Source organism: Convolutriloba macropyga, chromosome 3, assembly GCF_964194025.1.
Source record: "Convolutriloba macropyga chromosome 3, txConMacr16.3, whole genome shotgun sequence".
Taxonomy (NCBI): domain Eukaryota; kingdom Metazoa; phylum Xenacoelomorpha; order Acoela; family Convolutidae; genus Convolutriloba; species Convolutriloba macropyga.
This window is the reverse complement of record NC_134470.1, coordinates 44,030,544-44,049,722: the sequence shown is the minus strand read 5'-3', so window position 1 is coordinate 44,049,722 and position 19,179 is coordinate 44,030,544. Positions and strand designations below refer to the sequence as shown.

At 36.3% G+C, this 19,179-nt stretch overlaps 1 protein-coding gene across 1 annotated transcript in view; it reads right to left on the bottom strand.

Annotated features, from left to right (window-relative positions):
- LOC142336638 (uncharacterized) overlaps nucleotides 1-16,961 on the bottom strand; it is a 192,653-nt gene extending 175,692 nt beyond the window's left edge. Inside the window, exon 1 of the mRNA XM_075385547.1 lies at nucleotides 16,249-16,961. The gene's annotated coding sequence lies outside the window, so the exon portion shown is untranslated. The remainder of the gene's footprint in view (nucleotides 1-16,248) is intronic.
- Nucleotides 16,962-19,179: the final 2,218 nt, after the last annotated feature.

Below are 19,179 nucleotides of genomic sequence, written 5' to 3'. Positions count from 1 at the left end.
TTACCTTCTGGTGGAAATCTATCATTTAGCTACTGTGTGAGCTAATTTCCCTATTAAATTTACTAGTCAAATTTAATTGCCTTCTTTTAGTAAGCCTCGACCGGGAGGAAGAAGAAAAGAATTGATCCTCATCTTCAATTGTATGAAAGAAGAAAGGGAGTTAGACAAAAAAATAATGAATATTTTAAAGAAATATAAAAATAAAAGTTTTGAGTGAGTTTCTCAAGAACAGTGAGTCTTGGATTGGAGGGTCTGTGAGCCCTATGTCCGGTAATTGAACTCAAAGTCCGGAGCTCGATTGTCTGGATCGCGGAAGAATGCCAAAAATTCGGGATCATGCGCCAAACGAGCAGCGAGGGCACGGGGTTATAGGTCGAGGTTGCAGTGGGGTTGCAACGCGAGAAGATGGTTGAAGATCTGCGTCTCTTCTTGTGAGGGTTTGCGATTGTCAAGTTTATCCGCCATCGAGTCCCTGTAGAGTAGGTTGAAAGTGTGGCCATGCATACACTTCGTGGCTCCTCCCTCTACACATTGCAGATACTCGATTGGGACGTGGATAGGGCGGTTGGTCTTCGCGTATGAAGGTGAAAATATAAAATAGTTCTTGATGGGGTCAAAGTTGAATTATATAACTATAATTTATATAGTAAGGCGAGGTCAATTTGGTGTTAGCGTACTGTAGACGAAAATTAATGTGAATAAGTGGGTTGGTTCTGTGAAAATGGTGTTGCACAAATAGATAATTGTGCACCGTGTGGAGGATCTTCACGTGAATGACTTTATGCGTGGTGTTGTTGACATCCATCTGTGTGGGATGGAGGAAACCGAATTGTTTATAGAATGGATCGTACTTCTGGTAAATTTGGTAAGGGGCAGTGTCGCGAGTGAAGAAAGTCTTAGATAATCATTCGGGCTATCTGCAAGAGCGAAGAAATATTTTGATTGGTGCCAGAATCGTTCTGTGAAACGCTTTAAAATATAGAAGTGGAGATATTCTAGTGGAAGGTCCCCGTCCCGTCCCTTGTGAACGTATTCATTCTCCAATTGTCCAAGACAGCAGGAGCTTGCTGTGGGTTTGAGTGTGTGTTGGGCTGGAGTGGAGGTGTAGTTAATTCGCTCCGGCACATGAAATCCTTGGGCGGTTTTAATACCGAGGGGATTGGTGAATTCGTGAAAACGGAAGTTCGGTCCTTGTGACCGGTGGATAGTCCCTTGTGTAGATGCAAAGTGATTTCCTCTGACAAGAGAGGATGAGGGCTGTGGGCCTCATGAAGGGTTTGCGGTGTGACGAGCCGGCGATTGTGAAGCCTGTATCGGAGAGCAGCGGACTGGATATATTTCATGTTCAGTCGCTCGTGGGCGTCTTCTGGGTGAGGGGTAGGTACAAGGATAATTGTCCGTCGATGTGGTCGATCGGAACTGGGTGGTTGCGGGAAGGATGGTTGTGGCCTGAGAGGTGGTATTGTCGGGCTGTACCGCGGTGAGGGTACTGGTGGACGCTGTGTGTGGGGTGTTGGCATCACTGGTGATGAGTAAACCACTGGCTGCGATCGTGGTCGTGAACTACGGATTCTTCCAGAGTACGCCCGGTTGGGGACAAATACCGCTGACTGATGAGGTCGTATGCCGTTGGGTCGACATTTGGGGGAATTGGTGATGCTCCCTCTTGTGGAGTTGAGGCGCTAAATTAAAAATTGTTAAATACAAGTGCTAGGTAGATTTAAAATGAGCTCTTCTGGAATTTCCTGGTAATCAGGATCATCATCAAAAGAGTCCATTGAGAGTGAATTACCATGTGAGCGTTTATAAATGTTCGGGTGAAAAGTGGAAAAGTGTGTAATTGTGTGGTTTGAAAATCAGGTTTTTTTTATTCTAATGGTGTTTCGTAGCATTGGTAAAAAGAGGTTGGTAGCGTGGAAGTGTGGTGTTTGTTTGAATTATTGTGTACTGGAGAAGAGAATTTCTTGTAGAAGTTCTCAAACTTTTCATGTAATAAACTCAATTCATTGTGAGAGTGTGGAGTGCAACTGTCAACAGAGTGTCTACGTCGTTTCTTAGGTAATGGTGGTTTATATTGTGTAGAATCAGATTGTATTACATGACATATTGTTTGGGAAAATACACCAAAGAATCCGTTGATGATGATTTTAGCCAATGTGATATTGGGACCTATGAGTGATTTAAGATTGTATGTGTTAAATGCACTACGAAATAGGCCAGATAGGCCTTGTAAAAAATTAAAAACAATACTAATACGTACCAAGTGTATCCAATTATTCCTTTTAAGAGGGATTCTTTTAAATAGTTGCCATTAATTAAATCACGCCAGTCAAGACGGCGAAGGGTGAAATATTTTCGTTAATAAAGAGTTTGTTGAAGTAACTATTATATTCACTTTGTAGTTTTGAGAATTGTGCTTTTAATTTTGCTTGTTTTGCAAGATCTGCAAAATTTACTGCTTGTGCTACTTCAAATTTCTCTGCTGCGTCATCGACTAATTGGTTAAATTTCATCTTATATATAGATTTAGTACAGTCATGTTGACTGTAAATGCCGAGTTGTTGTGCGGTAAAATCTGCGTGGGTGAAGCGGTTTTCTAATTCGTCGGGTGTGAAAGTTCTAACGGGATTTCGCGATTTAATTGGATAGGGTGTTAAGCGATGTGTGTCATCGCCGTCTCCGTCGAGAAAAATTTGTTGATCACAGTTATCAGATATACATGGTTCATTAGTAGACCAGGGGAAAGTCTTACGTGCAACTAAATCAACGAATTGTAGTTTATTTTGATAATAGATAAGGATTCGTTCGAAACATTGTTTTTTTAATGCATATAAGGGTGATGAAACAACTTTACATTGGAAAAGTGAAATTACGTTGGAACTTTTTAGTGTAGCGAATGTGTGTCGCTGTCCTGTGATGACATATCCTACGAGTGGAAATTTTCCTGTTAATAGGATGAAGGCGGTCTGCTTGAGATCGCGGTCAAGATCACAAAAATTTTTATAATTAGAAAGACTCGCGTGGTCCATTTCTAATAAGACTTCGCTAACCATATTTTCTAGTTTTGCATCAATCTGTACATTTGGGTGTACAGCACCAAACCAATTTTGTTTTCTTAAAAGTTCGTGCTTTTCAGGTTTACGATAATTGAGTGACTCTTGTGGTATAACATATCCATTTCGTATGTTAGCTTTGGTATAATTTGTGATGGGAGGTGAGCCTTCAGGAACTGTTACGTGTGCATCTTTAAATTTAGCTGATGCTTTACGGGTTATATATTTTAAACCCTTCATTGTATTGAAAAAAAATCTTGGTATTTTGTGGCATAATATGGTCGATGTTCATTACATTTGTGTAAGGGTTTAGTGAGAACTTCAAAACGAGACAGTGCGGTCTCATCATAAAGATGTTTTTGGAAACGACTAGAGTGCAATTTTTGCATTGTGTTTGTGACCAGAATTAGTTCCATTTGTTTTAGTGTTTCAATAAAGTAGCGTTTTTGGCTTTTGATCATTCGTGCATATGATCTTCCAACATCAATATAAGACAGTGCTTTTCGGGTGCCCAAATAAATGTGGCTTTAATAACGTGGTTGGGAGGGCAGTAGCGTCTTTAAAGAAGTAAATGCTTTCTGATTTTACATCAAGGGTGAGTGTCATGTTTGTTAATTGAAGTGACCATCCTAGTGGATGGATGACATGATATTCGTCTTGCGGATTTCTACCTGGACAATTAGTCCAGGGGTTATCAGTGGCGTTTGGAATCCACTCATGGTCCCTTGGATTATAGACCATGCTTCCGTGTTGGAATGCAAAGTGTCGATAGCGATCAAGTTGAAAATGGCCTTGTTTGGCTTCTATATTCGCTTGCCAGCGTGGGTCATCGAGTACATCAAATTGTATAATCTGTGGTTGATAGTGGTGTTTGCTTATGAGACCAACGCTTGCAAGTTCTCTACGAGCTTCAATTTCTTTGGAATAGAAAGTTCTTTCCATATTGTTAACATAGCAATTATCGTGATCAATTCTGAAGCCTCTTTTAAGTGCGATTTTGTGACAGAAGCTTTCTTTGTCGCTAAGTTTAGCGTATATGGCATAGGCTCGTACTTGAAGTTTGCGAATTTTGTGAAAATATATGTACCTGGACGGGGAGTATTTGAAAATCTGCGGGTTTGATTTTACCTTCGACAATTTTATTGAACTTATAATACTGCACAATTGTGATATGCTTTGGGGAACAATCATAATGTGTGACTATCAGGTCTTGTACGACTGATTTGGGTGTGGAAATGTTGTGTTGACCTACTTCAATTGGTTGTTTTATTGGAAGTGGATGTGATAGGAATAAATTAACCAATAAGAGAATTAAATTTGTAATGCACATGTGTACGAGAGTCCAGATTGAGGATTGTAAAAGACAAAATATCCTGCCGTTTTGTTGGTATATCTCTCAAATTTATAGTGAATTTCTTGACAAATAAAGGTTGAGAGATTAGTTTTACTCTGAAAATAGTTGGTGCGGCAGCTTGTGGGTGAAAAATTAACTTGTATTGTTCTACAACAATTTCAACCGAAAACGTGATTTTCGATTGTTTTTAAGAGATTGTGTGCTCTTTTTTTGTACTGGGGTGACCTTATTTGATTTAGAGATTCTTTGTTTAGCCCAATATTGAAGTTGTTTGCCTTTATTGTTGTCTCCGAAAAGGGCAGGATGGTTGACAATAAATTTTGATAAAGTTTTAGTGGTAAAGTTGGATAAGTTCCATTAGTATCTGGATGTTTTCCGATACAGTGGTTAGAATGTTGATGTGGATCAGGTGTTGGTGAATTAGAGCTTAGCGTGATTATAGGTAGAGTACCTTGAAATTGAGTGGTAGTGAACTTTTAGAAGATGGTGATGAATTGACTATATTAAAAGAATGATTCCAATGTGCTGGTGAGAGTAAGCGTTTAATATTAGAAATTGGTCCTTGTGCCGGATTAAAGGGGTTAATCTCAACTTGTGATGGAGTAAGTGAAGAGAATTGAGAGCTGATTGGGTCAGACATAGAAGTGTCTGAAATTAAACTGATATCTTGTGGTGCATCAGTAATATTTGAAACAGTGTGAATTGACTGTGGCAATTCATAGCTGTGAGTTTGGTCGGTGTTTGCAAAATTTATAGGTTGAGTGGAGAATTGCGGAGTGTTGGAATAATTAATTAACTCAAGTTGTGTTGCTCGTGGTGGAGCTGGTATAATAGTTGGTGGTTGGAGTGTTGTGTTAGATAGCAAAACAGGAATATGGTAGTAAAGTTTGTGTGTTTACATGGTGGGTTTGTTGTTGTTGTGCTTGCGTTTGGTGTATTTGCGTTTGATTTTGATGGGGGTATACGGGACTACTGATTATGGGGTAAAGTGGGGGGGGGAGTGTTCAGTAGGACGAGGTCTATCTGCAGATTTGTCAGTAGTACTGACTCTGTATGGTGTTCCTCGGTTTCTTGTGTTTGTGGTCTTTTATAAAAGAGTTGAAATGATGATTTTTTGGGGTTTGATTGTTAAGTCGCTTCTCTGTATGAGCAATTAGGTGATTCTGAGACGGGGGAGCACTTGGGTTAGTGCTGGGTTGTTGACTAGAGGACGCAATTGTGACGATAATCTCTGGCCCAGAATGTGGAAATTATCGCAATAACACATTCTTTAGTTAGTAGAGGCGGGGATGAAAATTAGTAAAAGATTTAAAGTAGGTACACCAACTCTGATTGCTGCGAAGGGTGACTCTGATGGGATGACATTATGGAGATAGATGAGATCTAAAAAATCTTCACTGAAAACTGTTAACAATTCGTCAATCGTATAGTCCTTTCGTTCGATTGAAGAGATAGTATGTGGATATATTGTTTAACTTTGTGAGTGGTTGATGTTGTTGTTTTGCGAGTTGTTGGTATTGTTCATCCAACCTGAAAAGTTCTTTAATATTTTTTATATCGTACAAGGCTGGGATAGAGTCAAGATTAACCGTGCATACAATGTCTGTATAAATAATTTCAGAGAGTTTTGGTGTTGCTTGTGGTGGGAAAATTGGGAGATAGAAACGAGCTATGTGTTCGTTATTAAAGTCTCGAATATAGAAAACCCATTCACAACAAGTGTGTGAGTATAGAATATGGTCTAAATTCTAAGAAACATCTTGGAAATGGACCTGTTTAGGTTTGGAATTTTGGATATAGCAAAAAGTATCCGCGTATGGTGTTCTCTGAAATAATACTTCAAGTCTATACTGTGACGTAATGTGCACATCTGTTTAGTTTAGGAGATAGAGTTTCTTTCAGTGCTGTAGGACTGAAAGTGGAGAATTGAAGCAGAGATGGTGTTTCTGTTTCAGCTGAAGTGTTGCTTGAAGCAAATGCTGTTCCCGTTAATGCGCTAAGAACTTTACTGTGTGACAGCTCTTTTTGAAATTAGAGAAAAGATGTGAAAGTAAAAACAATAGAGAAAGGCTTAGAAAAGACATTTTTCTAAGTGTATAGATGAAAAAGAGGCTTTCTAAGTTTGAAGGGAGTGTAGAAGAGAGTGAAGAGAGAATGAAGTATTGATGAGAAACATTGAGAGGAGTTTGAATATTGAAAGAAGCAAATAGGTTGAGAGAGTGGTAGACTGAAAAGTGATTTTAGACCGATATGATGTAGCCTGATCACGACTTTTTGTTCGGGAAAAAAAGTTACCGAATCATATCTTGACAAATAAATTAGATTTGGGAACTTTTCCCTGACCGAGCCCTGGGTCTGTTGTTAACTTACTTTTTGGTTAATTTCGTTTTTATTATTTTTGTGGGGAATTGCCTGCAATCTCCTTCCTTTCATTTCCTGGTGGCGGGGTTTTTGTGGTTCTGCTAGGGTAGCAGGCGAAGAGATAGTTCGTGTTCTTTGTTTACAATATTAAGAGGCTTGATTACTTTTCCCAGTGAAACTAATTGTATGACGGGGGAGAAGGGTGAAAGAACTATGTGAATTATCCCTCTCGTATAGGAGAACGAGGAAACTGTATTTTTAGTGGAATTGATTTTACTAGGTATTTAGTGTGTTAGGCTAAATTGTGTTCGGCTAACTAAAACGAGAAGAATTATTTTGTGTATTAAAAGAATGGTGATTATATGTGCGTATACGTTCGTCGTTCTTGAAGCCGAAATTTTCGATTGTGCTATAAAAAATTTATAGTCTTTCGTCGGTTGGCGTCTAAGACGAGTGTCTCTGTGGTGTAGTTTTCCGAAGTGCTTTCGGTATTTCAGACAGGCTACAAGAGGTTGCAAAAAAAGTCATCTGTTGATGGTATATCTGGGATGGCTCGACTAAACGAGACCGACTTGGACTTGGTGATTGTTGGTTTTTTTTGGATGGAGTCTTAATAATGAGTTATCCGAGAAATATTTCTCCATTTGTTCTTGAACGAAAAGTTCTTTCGGGTAATATGTTACAATTTTATTTCTGTGACGAGTGATTTTTTTCACTAGAAAAATCTTCTAGTTTATGAGAAACCAACGTGGGGAGTCTGGTTGGATCTTTTTTGATATTCCAATTTGTGTTGCTTTATTCACAACTAAAACATAAGTATTAATTTTTAGTGGTTGCGGCGTTCCATAACGGCGATTTAAAAATGCGCATAAATGTTTATTTTAGTTTAGATAGTTGTGAACTTCATAATAAATTTCCGAGTGTATCTTTTCACGATTGAGAAACCAATGTGCAAAAGTTCCTTTCTGTGTTTTTTTAATTTGTGGGTGATGACCGAGATGATCAGTATGTGTATGTTTGGGTAAGGAATTACAAGATGAATTGAGTGAAGGTTTACAATTTCCCAAGCTATCTGTAGTGGAAGATCGATTGAACATTATGGGTCGTTTTGGTATTGTCCAAATAATAGTTCGTATGGTGATAGATTCATATTGGTTCTGACTTGTAAAATTGTGCGAAGAAATGTGTTTAATTGGCGATTACTGTTTTCTACAAGTCCAGTAGACCATGGTGCATATGGCGTTTATGGTTTAAACTGTACATTATATGCGTTCTGTACAAATTCTCCGTTAATATATTCATTTCCGTTATGAGTTACTAAAATATCTGGTATTCCAAATTTGACAATCCAGTGGTCAAATAACACAGTGAGTGCATTTGTGGCACCATTTTTGGGAGAAGGTTGAAGTACCACGTAATGTGGGAATTCGTCTACGATGACATAGACGTAAGAATTGTCATCCGATGACCGGGAAATTGGGCCTTTTGTATCCATTGAAACGCGGTGATTTAAGTATGCTGAAACTTCTACGAATGGATGTTGTGGAGCCATGAGGTGGTTTGGCATGGAATTGCTCGTCTGGCAATTTAAGCAAACTTGTGTAAGTTTTGCAACCCATGTGTGGATATTTGGAAAATAGTAGTTTTCTGTGATTGTAGTGTGTGTTTTTTCACGACCTGGGCGACCTGAGAAATCGAGGGAATGTGCAACATGAAATATTACTAAGAGAAGAAAGAGTGGTAGAAGAGATTTTGGTGAGGTTTTTTCTTGTATACAGTAAAAGAGATGATTGCTTTCAGTGAAACTTAAGTTTTGGAAGCGTCAGTAATAGTGTAGTAATCCTTTGTTTGCAGGAATAGTAATTGAGGGTATGGAAGGGTAATTTATATGGCGTTTCCACGGCAGGAGTTGTCTTATTACTGGGTCTTGTTGTTGCGCTTCATACAGGAGTGTATCATTTAGTTCTGTTTGTTCGCTATAAAAATAGTTGTAAAGTTTTGGAAATTTTGGTATAAAATCAGCCATTGCCGGGAGTGAAAACTTTTTGGTGTTCATTAATTCGGCATAGTTTGCATTTTGATTAGATTGGGTGAAAGGTTCTTTTTTAATTGTATTCAGTATGACATCCGTGTGTTGTATAATAGGATAAGTGTCTGGTAGTAAGTGATTGTGTTTAACTTGTTGTATTTTATGTTGCTGTATTTGTCCAAAGGTTTTGCTTGGTTTGGAATTCGTTGTACGAAGCAGGAAGATAGAGATAATTTTCTAATTGTACCTTGAAATAGTTATCTTTAATCTGTAAATGAATTGGAAATTGTGGTGATTCTATATTAGTGTCTTTAGATACTGTATTAATGTATTCTTTTGATACAGCATAGTGGCACTGTATAAGTTGTGTGTTTTGATTGTGTGTCATAAAGAGTTTAATAGAGTCTGGAATCTCAACTGTTCTGAGACGGTGTTCGTCTTGTGTTGTGGTCGTTAGTGAACGACTTAATAAATCCGGAAGTGAAAGGCTTTTTCCTTCCGTCCAAACTAAGTATAGAATTGGAAATTTCATTGAAAGTAGTTGAAATTTATAAACTCCGTGGTTTGGTTTATTCTTTTGTGTGAATAGTAGGAGAATTGGTTTGTGATCAGTGTATAATATAATCGGGGGTTTAGATCCTTGAATAAGGAACTCATATTCTGAGAGTGCACAAATTATTGCTGAGCGTTCGAGAAGAATGGTTGAAAGTCTAAGTTCTGTGGTAGAAAATAGACGAGAGTTTGCTGACACTAACTCCATTTTTCCAAATTCGTTATTTTGAAGAAGTGCAGCTCCGATGCCATAGTTAGAGGCATCGCAGAGAAAAACAAAAGTTTTTGTGAATTAGGCATTTCGAGGCAGAGTGTTCCGTCTTTAAGTTCTTTTTTTACTCTGTTAAATGTTTGTTGTATTCCATTTCAATTATGTTGTATCCCAGAGTTGGAGATTATAAATATATTTTGAATTGAACGTAAGAAATCCTGCATAGTTTTGAACTCCTTCCTTTTTTTGGTGGTTGTAATTTTAGAATTTTGTCTATCTTAGATTTAAGTGGTTGTATGTGATTATTCTGTATCTGATGTCCCAAAAAACTAACTGAATCCAAGAAAAAGAAAGATTTATCTGGAGCGGCTTTGAGGTTTTGATTTTTGAGAATTCTGAACAGCATTGCTGACCAGCTATTACAAATTTTGTGAGTCTTTCTGATGGTTTATCGAGTGGCATTTGGTTGTATGCGCTGTTGGTGTCAACTTTAGAGAAAATTGGTCCTTAAATGCGAGTTAGAATAATTTGTATTGGTTCTATAGGCTAGCTGCATTTTGTTTCATCAATCCTTGTGTTCAACCAACGAGCATCTAAGACGATTTTGAGTGAATATCCTTTTATAAGGATAATTACAGGTTTGATTTAAGTATTTTCCGTGGTGAGGGAATCTGTAATCAGGGGTGCTATATTATAGAAGTGTGTCAAAATGTCGAGTAAATTTTGTACTCTGTCTTGTAATTGGAGTGGAAAACGAGTAGCTCTCTGTTTTATAAATGTCGCTTTGCATTTAGGGGGAGATTTAGTTATAATTTAATTTTTCCGATATCGACTTTAGATTTTGCATAGCATTGTTTAAATCGTGTGAAAAGTTGTGCTAATTCTTCGTTCGAATTGTATTTGTGCTAATTTTGTGTGTTCAAAATTGAACATTGTGAGAAATTTTGATCCGCTTCTGTGAAGTTTGAGACGTTGAATGATATATGGAATTTTTTTGTTGTGATTTTTATTCGCGTTCTTGTTGTTTAGTGAGATTTAAACAATAAAGTTTTTTAGGTGTTTCTGATTTACTTTGTGTAAAGTAATTTGTGGTGTAAGCATCCATGACTTCTGTGAGTTCATTGATGCGATAATTTGTTGTTCGAAAATCATTTAGTGAAATATCCTATCGTGCGTACCCAATTATTCACTTTACATGGGTAAGAGGATGATTCAAGGTATTTTGAATTAAAATTTGGATAAATGACTGATAAGGATATTGAGGGTTTTTTATGTTTCCGTAGTGGCATAAATGAAAAATCAGACGCGTACAGGATAGTACCGTTTGCATATTTATTTTTACCTTCATATGCGGTTAGGGAATTAGTTAGAATTCTGTGTTCGGAGGGCTTGAAACACAATGAGTTATCACCAAAGACGAGAATTAATCGTGAATAATATGGGGATGGTTTTATTGAAGAGTCGTAAAATTTCAGTGGTTTTGTAGCATTATTGTCTTTAATTTTAATGTGTGAGATGAACATTTAATTGAGTCGATATATTTCTCTAGTAAAAGTGTGCCTAGGATATTGAATTTTGTGTTTGATACATGGAAAGTGAGTGTAAAGGAAGAATTCTTGAGAGCTCTACTCTCCGATACATCTTGATATAAAGTAAGTTTTTTGTGCCGTTCGACTGTAATCGAGAATTATTTGCTGCTGAGAGAACAAATGGTGATGCTTTTAATTGTAATTTGTGATATTAATTAATTTCATTCCAAGTGTCGTTATATAATATATTAAGTGATGCGCCAGAGTCTAATAGAAAGTCTATTTCAAGATGTGGTGGCGAAGTTGATTTTGTGTGATCGAGTGTCTGTTGTGTACATATTGTTAGTTGTAATACCCAGGTATTACTTTTAAATGATGTGAAAAAGATGTATTCCTCTATGAGAGTATTAACTTCCTCCTTGCGATTAAAATATTCGTCCTGGGTATCCTGATTTAATTCTAAGAGTAAATCCTTAAACTGTGGTTTGAGGAGTATTTCTTCGGAGACATTCTGTGTGTCTGTATTTTCAGTATTAGACATTGTGCTGTCTCTCTGTTCCTGACCAAACAGCAAGTTAATACAATTTCTGACTTTACGAAGTCAATTACGCGAGAATGGTTGCTTGAACTATTTTCATCTCTATTATAGTGAGGTGATTGTGGTCTAGAGCTATAATTAGAACTATTTTGTGAGTTTGATGGTCTTGGTTATGGTGAACCACTTCTACTTGGTGGTTTAAAATTACTATTACCGGAATAAGGTTATGAGTTAGATTGTGAGAATTTATTTGGAATTCTTTTCCTTGAAATTTTTCGGTGTTCTCTACTGTTACTTCTAGAACGATGTAAAAATGGTAGTGGCTTTCATGTCATACTGTTTGATGTGACTTGCTTGTTTGGAAAGTTTTGGTTACCTTTCATTGCTTGATTGAAAATTTGTTTTCTCGAGTTGTTTTCTGTATCTTTTATCAGATCATGTGGAAATGCTATGTCCTGAGCGTGAACTTTTTTTACAAAATTTTAGGAAGAGTGGTTTTCCTTTAAAAATAGGATCAGTTGAGTACTTGTGTCGAACTAAATTGATCCCGTGTGCGATATCATGTTCCATCATGTGTATATCTTCTACTGTGAGATGATCAGTATCCAAAGAAAGATCAATAATTGAGGAAGAAAAAGTGGAGTTTGTTTTGAGTTTATGTCTATCTATGTGTGTTTTTGTGATATCTTTTTAGTGTTTTTTTCTACTAATCGTGCGAATGGAAGTTGTGGTACTAGTGCCGTTGATTTGTGATTTGCAATCTTTTTTAGTGCTAATCTGGCTAATTGTGGATCAATTGCTTTGACAAATGCGTCATTCATTTGTGCATTTCCCATATCGGGAGCATTGTTAACATATGCCTTTCGAGTCATCTGCCCAATTCTAAGTGCTAATGTTTGAATTTTTTTACCGGAGGCACGTGTTATGCTCTCTAATAATAATTTTGCTTGTGTTTTCGATTGTTTGCCAATTCTTTTTTATGTCGAGTGGTAGATGTGAGTAACAATGTTGTGCTGGTCCGATTCAGGCCGTTTGTATTATGTTAATTCTTTTCAGGATCCAAGCTCCATGATATGGTGAATCAGTCTGTTCTGGTCCCGCTGTCATTACCATGTTTGCTGAGATATCATTTAGAAAAACTTCTGTTGTGTAAGTAGGGTCAGTACCATCAAAAGGTCTTAAGGACTGCTGCAAGGGTACCGATCCACCTAAATAAGGGTACATCCTTTGTACATTTCTAGGGACTACAAGTGATGGCGTTTAGGTTGAGGCTGCCTGTATATATTAATCGGTTGGAGCATTTTTAATTTGTTGTGTACTTTGTGAGTTTATTTGTCTATCAATGTTAACTAATTGCTGTGGGGTTGTTTGAAAATTTTGGTTGGTAGCTGGTGTAGGTTGTGTTGAGTTAATTAGAATAATTGGTTCAGAGTTATAATGTACTGAATTTTGTCTGTGTAGACGTTGTAGGGGTAAATTCACATTTGGTAGTGTAGGTAATGTTGTATTTAGTAGATATGAATTTTGTGTCAAATCAGTTGAATTCACAAGTTGTCTGTGTTGGTGATTGTGATAAATATGTGTGTTATCAGTGGTATTGTTAAAAACATTATTATTCTTGTTTTTTTGGTTATTGTTTTTGCTCATTACTTTCAAGTGGATTAATGTGTTTACCGTGTGTGATGAAAAAAGTGTTCCATCATCTAATAATGTTGAGTTAAAATCTGTGTCTGTGGTTTCAATTAGACGGGTAACTGGTTGAGATTGGATTATAATTTTTAATATGATTATGTAATTTTTAATTTCTATATTATGGTGATTAATTGTTAGTTTTTGAATAATTTTAGATGGTATTTCCGGAACATTTCTGAAATTTTGTGGAAACCAGTGCGGATCGTAAATGTAATGGAGCGTCTCAGGTAGTTTAGGCAGTATTTGTGGAAATGTTTCTGCTATTAGTCTTGTGGCTGGAAAAATGTGTCTTACCATACTTTTCCAAAATCTGTGTATAAACCAAGATAAAAGTGTACGAGAATCAAAACTCTGTTCATCGTCTAGATCTGCATCTTTTACAGAACTTATGTATGTTTTGAGAAGTTGAGAGAAGCCTTCTATTTCCTGTCTAGCAATTTTTTGTACGCTCTCTTTCCGTGACTGTGATTCATTAGCATTAAGGGTGGATACAAGGCGTTTAAGAAATTCAAAAGAAGATTTTCGAAAAACGCCTTCTCTATCTAAAGGTTGTATTTCTGACCATACTCTGTTAAGGAATTCAAATAGTGTCTCAGATAGTGGATTAAATAGTGTCATATATTAAAGAGGTAAATGTGGTCGTTAGGGGATCATAAACGAAAAGAACTGAGCCCTTTGTGAGTTGAGCTCCATAAATTTCAACTAAATATGAAAGAAAAGCAGTCCGTGAAACTTGTGATGCTTTTTCTGGTAAAGAGAGGAGAGGCTGTTGCTCTAATGCAAAATAGTGGTATTAACAAAATAAGTTGTTTTGCAGTGTGTTTAAAAGTATATTTAAATCGTCTTGGTCTTGATAGTGTTTAACTTCAAAGGTTAAAATGTCGCTTGTTAAGCGTTTGTTCTGTTGTGTAAGAACAACCAGTTGTAATTCGTCCGAATGTGTGGGAACGTTTGAAGAAAGTTGATCAACGTGATGATCCATTTTGTGTATTTTTGTGTTCAAATATTAATAGTTTTGTTTTTATTGGGGCTGTGTTCCCGTTTTTCTTAAGTTTTAAGTACATAAAGAGTAAAAAGCTATGTAATCTAATTCCAAGTTTCTTTCTCAAGAGAGAAAAGAGTGTTTTGTTTGAGTTGTTTTTACGGTTACAGCTTTTTAACTCGCTGGTCGCACCAATTAAGGCAGACTCAAGGTGGGTTCCTTTTACAGCCTTAAAGTATAAAGGGCTAGGGCTACTTATTTCTGCGCGCGAAGTAGGCTTACCTATATCTCTCAGACTAACCGACTCAGTAAAACACTGAAGATAAACTTCTATTTTTACGGTGGTAATAAAGTACAGCACCGGAGTCAAGAGTATGCACATGGTGTATCTAACTAATAGACTGACTACAGTTAGTAGAGTTCTCTCTATATAAAAGAGAATAGTGTCTTGTCAGTCTCTGATTGGATGGAGGTTTACATCCAGTTTTTCTACTGCTACACTATGTTTTATGCTTTAGGATAAATTTTGTACTTTCAGTTTTCGAGAACTGAGGAGAATTTTTTGAATAACTTTTTGAAAAATTTACAAAACAAAAACGGAACTTGAGCTCTAGTGACTTTGGTACAGTAAACTATGCACATTCTTGTTGAGATTAAAATCAAGAGCCTGATTAAGAAATGAATCTCAGCAAAATGAGCATACCCGGAGTTGAGTCTCAGTGAAATTCAGTACTGATGAAGCACAAATTAATAACAAACATTGCCGAAACATGGCATTCCAAGTTAAAATTAACTTATAAAACTTACTATAGTTTACTAAAACGTAAGTCGCTACTGTTCACGTTTCCATTCAATTGATGAAACCACAAAACAAAGTTTCATCAGTTGATGAAACTACATTTTAAATTTTCCTCAAAGTTTGCCCCATAACAATTTTGTTTCGGTGTCACCATTATTACAATGACTGTTCATAAAAAAAGTTTAGAGCTCAAAAGTTTTCTCACACTTTCTTGGTGAATTGTATTCTGCGATGAGAAAAAATAGACGGTTCCTGATACCATTTACTGTAAGTAGATGCGTTCACCTTCCTGCATGTTTCGTTGGAATGCCAGCAGTTCATTATCGATGTCGCCGAGTGTCTCCCTTGCCATAAATTCACTTATGCTTTGCAGGGGAGAGCGTTGCTCTTTTTTGACCTTTCAATTGTACAAGAAGAAAATCGCTATCGTCAAGCCGCTTTTGAGCAGATATATTAGCGTCAACAGAATCTTAGGTTTTTGAACCCAGCTTCATGTATTCTAAGGCGACGAATACAGAGAAAATTATTTGATTGTCCAAGAAATTGCCTTGTATTTTCATCAGTAATGTTATACAATGCATCTTATGTTAAGATCAATAAAAAAAACTAAAGTTCCTGCTGTGTTTCCGTGTGATTTTTTGGGCATCTCTCAAATTCTGTTTGCTTCTTTTGGTCAATCATTGAGCTCAATTTTTTTTCTAATTCAACTTACATGTTTTTGCGTCCTTTTGGCATCATTTTTTCTAATTTTGTGATGGAGAACAGATGAGAAATGAATAAAGCAAATTGTGAGAAAATTTTAATCCTTTTTGCTGTAAGCAACTGTTTCGATAATGTTTATTTTTACTAAAATGGCTGCTTGGTTTTGAACTTTTGGAATTATGCTATTTTGCAGCTAATGCACAAAAATTTTACTTCTCACCAACCCGCATTTTTTAACTGCAATCAAAAGTATGCCTTCCAAAATAATAGCCTTTGGCTGATAAACATCCAGCAATTTGATAAACCTGCAATAGGAAGCGAAATTGGATATAATTATAGTTTTTAGAGATATTTTAATCAAGTTATATATGAGACATCTATAACACAAGGACGCTTTGAAAATTCTGATATTGAGGGAGCAACACAAAGAAATTAGTGAAACTTACCTTCTCTCATCGAATATAGTAATGATATAACAAAATTTAATAAACTGATGTCCAATTCAAACTCAATTTTGCTGGAAACAGTCTCTTTTATGGTGCTTTTCATCTAGATTTCGACAACACTACTCATCCAGACACTGGTAACAATATATCACCTCTGTTGGCAATAACGAAAGCAATTCCGGATTACTACCTGTTTATAATCCGTGGAAAATCTGGGATATTAAAGTTGCGTCACTGGCGATTACCAAGTTGCTCAGGCGCTGTCAAACAAAATTAGGAAAATGTAAAAGCAAGGAAAAATAATCGATCAGAGGAAGAATTTTGGTTTAAAATGGTAACAAAATTGTGTATTGAAATCGCGCGTGTTTTTCTTTTCCATTATGCAAAGCTACTGCTGGGAAAAGCTTAGCAGAGTTAATCAGATTTATTTTCAAGTCACGCGCCGGTTATTTTTGTTTTTATTTACTTACCTAACTTGGTTAAGGGAAACATTTTATAACATACGTAATCAAATCAACTTGCTTTCTGAAATTTTGTCACACCGACCTTTTTTTATGGAGGATGAACAAAATTGGTGGGTGCGTGAATTAAACAAGTTAAAAATAAGAAATGTTTTGCTAAAACCAGCGTGTAGTGAATTATGGGAAGGTATTACTTTGTTTATCCTTTCACAGCAGATGCGAAAACAAACAAATAGAATGCGGCAGTCTATATAGAGAGAAGAAAAATGTGATTTATTTATTTATTTGAAAAGCCACGGCGTGAAGAAGAAGCAAAAACGGTAAACAAGAAAAAAGACAAATAATCCACGTTTTTATTGACTTTGTGACGAAATTTTGTTCAATCAAACACAAAGAGCTCTTTCTACCTCTTGACGCCTTTGAGTCTAAATTGAGCATTAATCATAACAGGCTTTTCTATCTACACTTAATGCGTTCAATAGAAGCGTTTCCTAGCTTTTTATGATGATAGAAAACAAATCAATTTTACCTTCTTGTTTGTGATAATAAAGCGCCCTTTCAAACTACGGTCTCCCTTTTTAGCAACATTTTAGCATTTGATGGCAACATCTGCGAGCGTTTACATGACAACAATTTTTGAAAATCGAGCACAGTTTCTCTTTCCAGGCCTGTGATTGTTTCAAAAGCAGAAGGTTTCCCTGTTCATCCATCACACAACTTTTCTTGATTTACATAAAGTTATGTATTCTTGGTAATCATTCAAGGTCATAGATAATCTGTATGATTTCCTGTTTGTCATATAAAGATCTTATATGATTTCCTGGACATCGAAAAGGAATAGAAAAAAAATAAAAGCCGAAATAATGGTTCTTTTTATCTACATGTTCGGCTGAGGTTGCTAAAGTTTCATGGAAATCAATTGAAGTGATATATGACACATAACAACTTGACTGGTCCCAAAACCACCCGTTTAATTAGTTAGAGGGCATATGTCAAATATATCGCATGTGCAGGAAAGTAAAACCAATATGTGTTGTTTGCACACCTAATAGGAAAATGATTCTAAAGTTGCATGCAAAATTTTTTTGTTTGTTTCTTTTTTAAAACTGTATTTTTGTAGGTGTTTAGCATTGCTTTAGTGAATATCAAAACTTTATTGAGATACATTACAACAGTTGCTTAATTATTTAGAAGCGGACGTTAATCCAGAGCCTCATTGAGGCGAAATTTTTAAAAATAGGACAAACTGTATCCAAGGCCAAGATAATGGCGGTTGAAACAACACAAGATGAAAGCAATTTTATTGATATACAGAACACAAAAGAATGATCTCAAAAACAAATTGGAGGTCAAATCGATACGGGTATACTAATGGTTTGTACTATTGATCCATTACCTTTTATTGATCCATCACCGTACAATTGATCCATCACCGTTCCACCACCGAACAAATGACATTTGCAGGAGCAATCAGAATGAAGTTTCCAGTAGTTAGGATCACTTATATAAGAAACCTGAACAACCAAACTGATGAGTAGGCGCCCTTCTGTTTTTTGAAGTTTTGAGCGAAATATGTATGATTCTCAAAAATATATCATCTAATTATATGATAAACGTTGTCTCGAACTACACCTCGCTCTTCTTGAATGAAAAAGTGAAGGTCAAAGGATACAAGAGAGTATCAAAAGTGCCAACGCACCCCATATAAATTTAGTACCAACAAATACTGCTACAAAAATTTTCGACTTCAGTCCGAATGATAGAACTCAAAAATTGGCAAAGAAACTTTTGTGTGGAAACCGGATATTGTTAAATGAAAGTAGGCAGTGACACAAAACAATCATTTCCAGTAATTACATCTCGGCAACAAATCCTGATTGCAAAAGTCGCCAGGGTTCTGTCCTTTTATTGAGTGAAGCATCACTATGAACAAAAAAATTGCACAAGAAACTCATAGCAAGAGACGAGTTTTAGAAATACTATTGATATGCATCAAGCTGCCTCTCATTACAAATTTCAGTTTGAAAATCACCGGAAAGCCTTTAGGCATAGTTTTTTTCCTGAAATAAAACTGCTTGTTTACATGTGACCCTTTAAATTCTCCACGTCAAGAAGTCAACTGCTCATAAGACTCCGAATCGAGGAAAAGTTCTTTGAGCTAATGGACATAGGTCTTCTGAAAATTCTTAACAACGTTCAGTGCACTTATTAGTCGTTTGAAACGTTGCTCAAAAATGTTGCTCCGATTGCAATTGCAAATGCATTTTTTTTGGATTTAGACATACTTTGTGTCTCAGCGTACCTTGGCAGTGGTCACAGAACCCGAATTACGACAAAGAATTCAAGAAAAGCCAAACTTTTCGCTTGCTATAAACTTCTCAAAACATTAACAAAGAGTAATATGGCTCTAGTTTGTCTCATCAATTCACCTGATTTAGGAATTGTAAATCACCTGTTCAAATAACTTGGA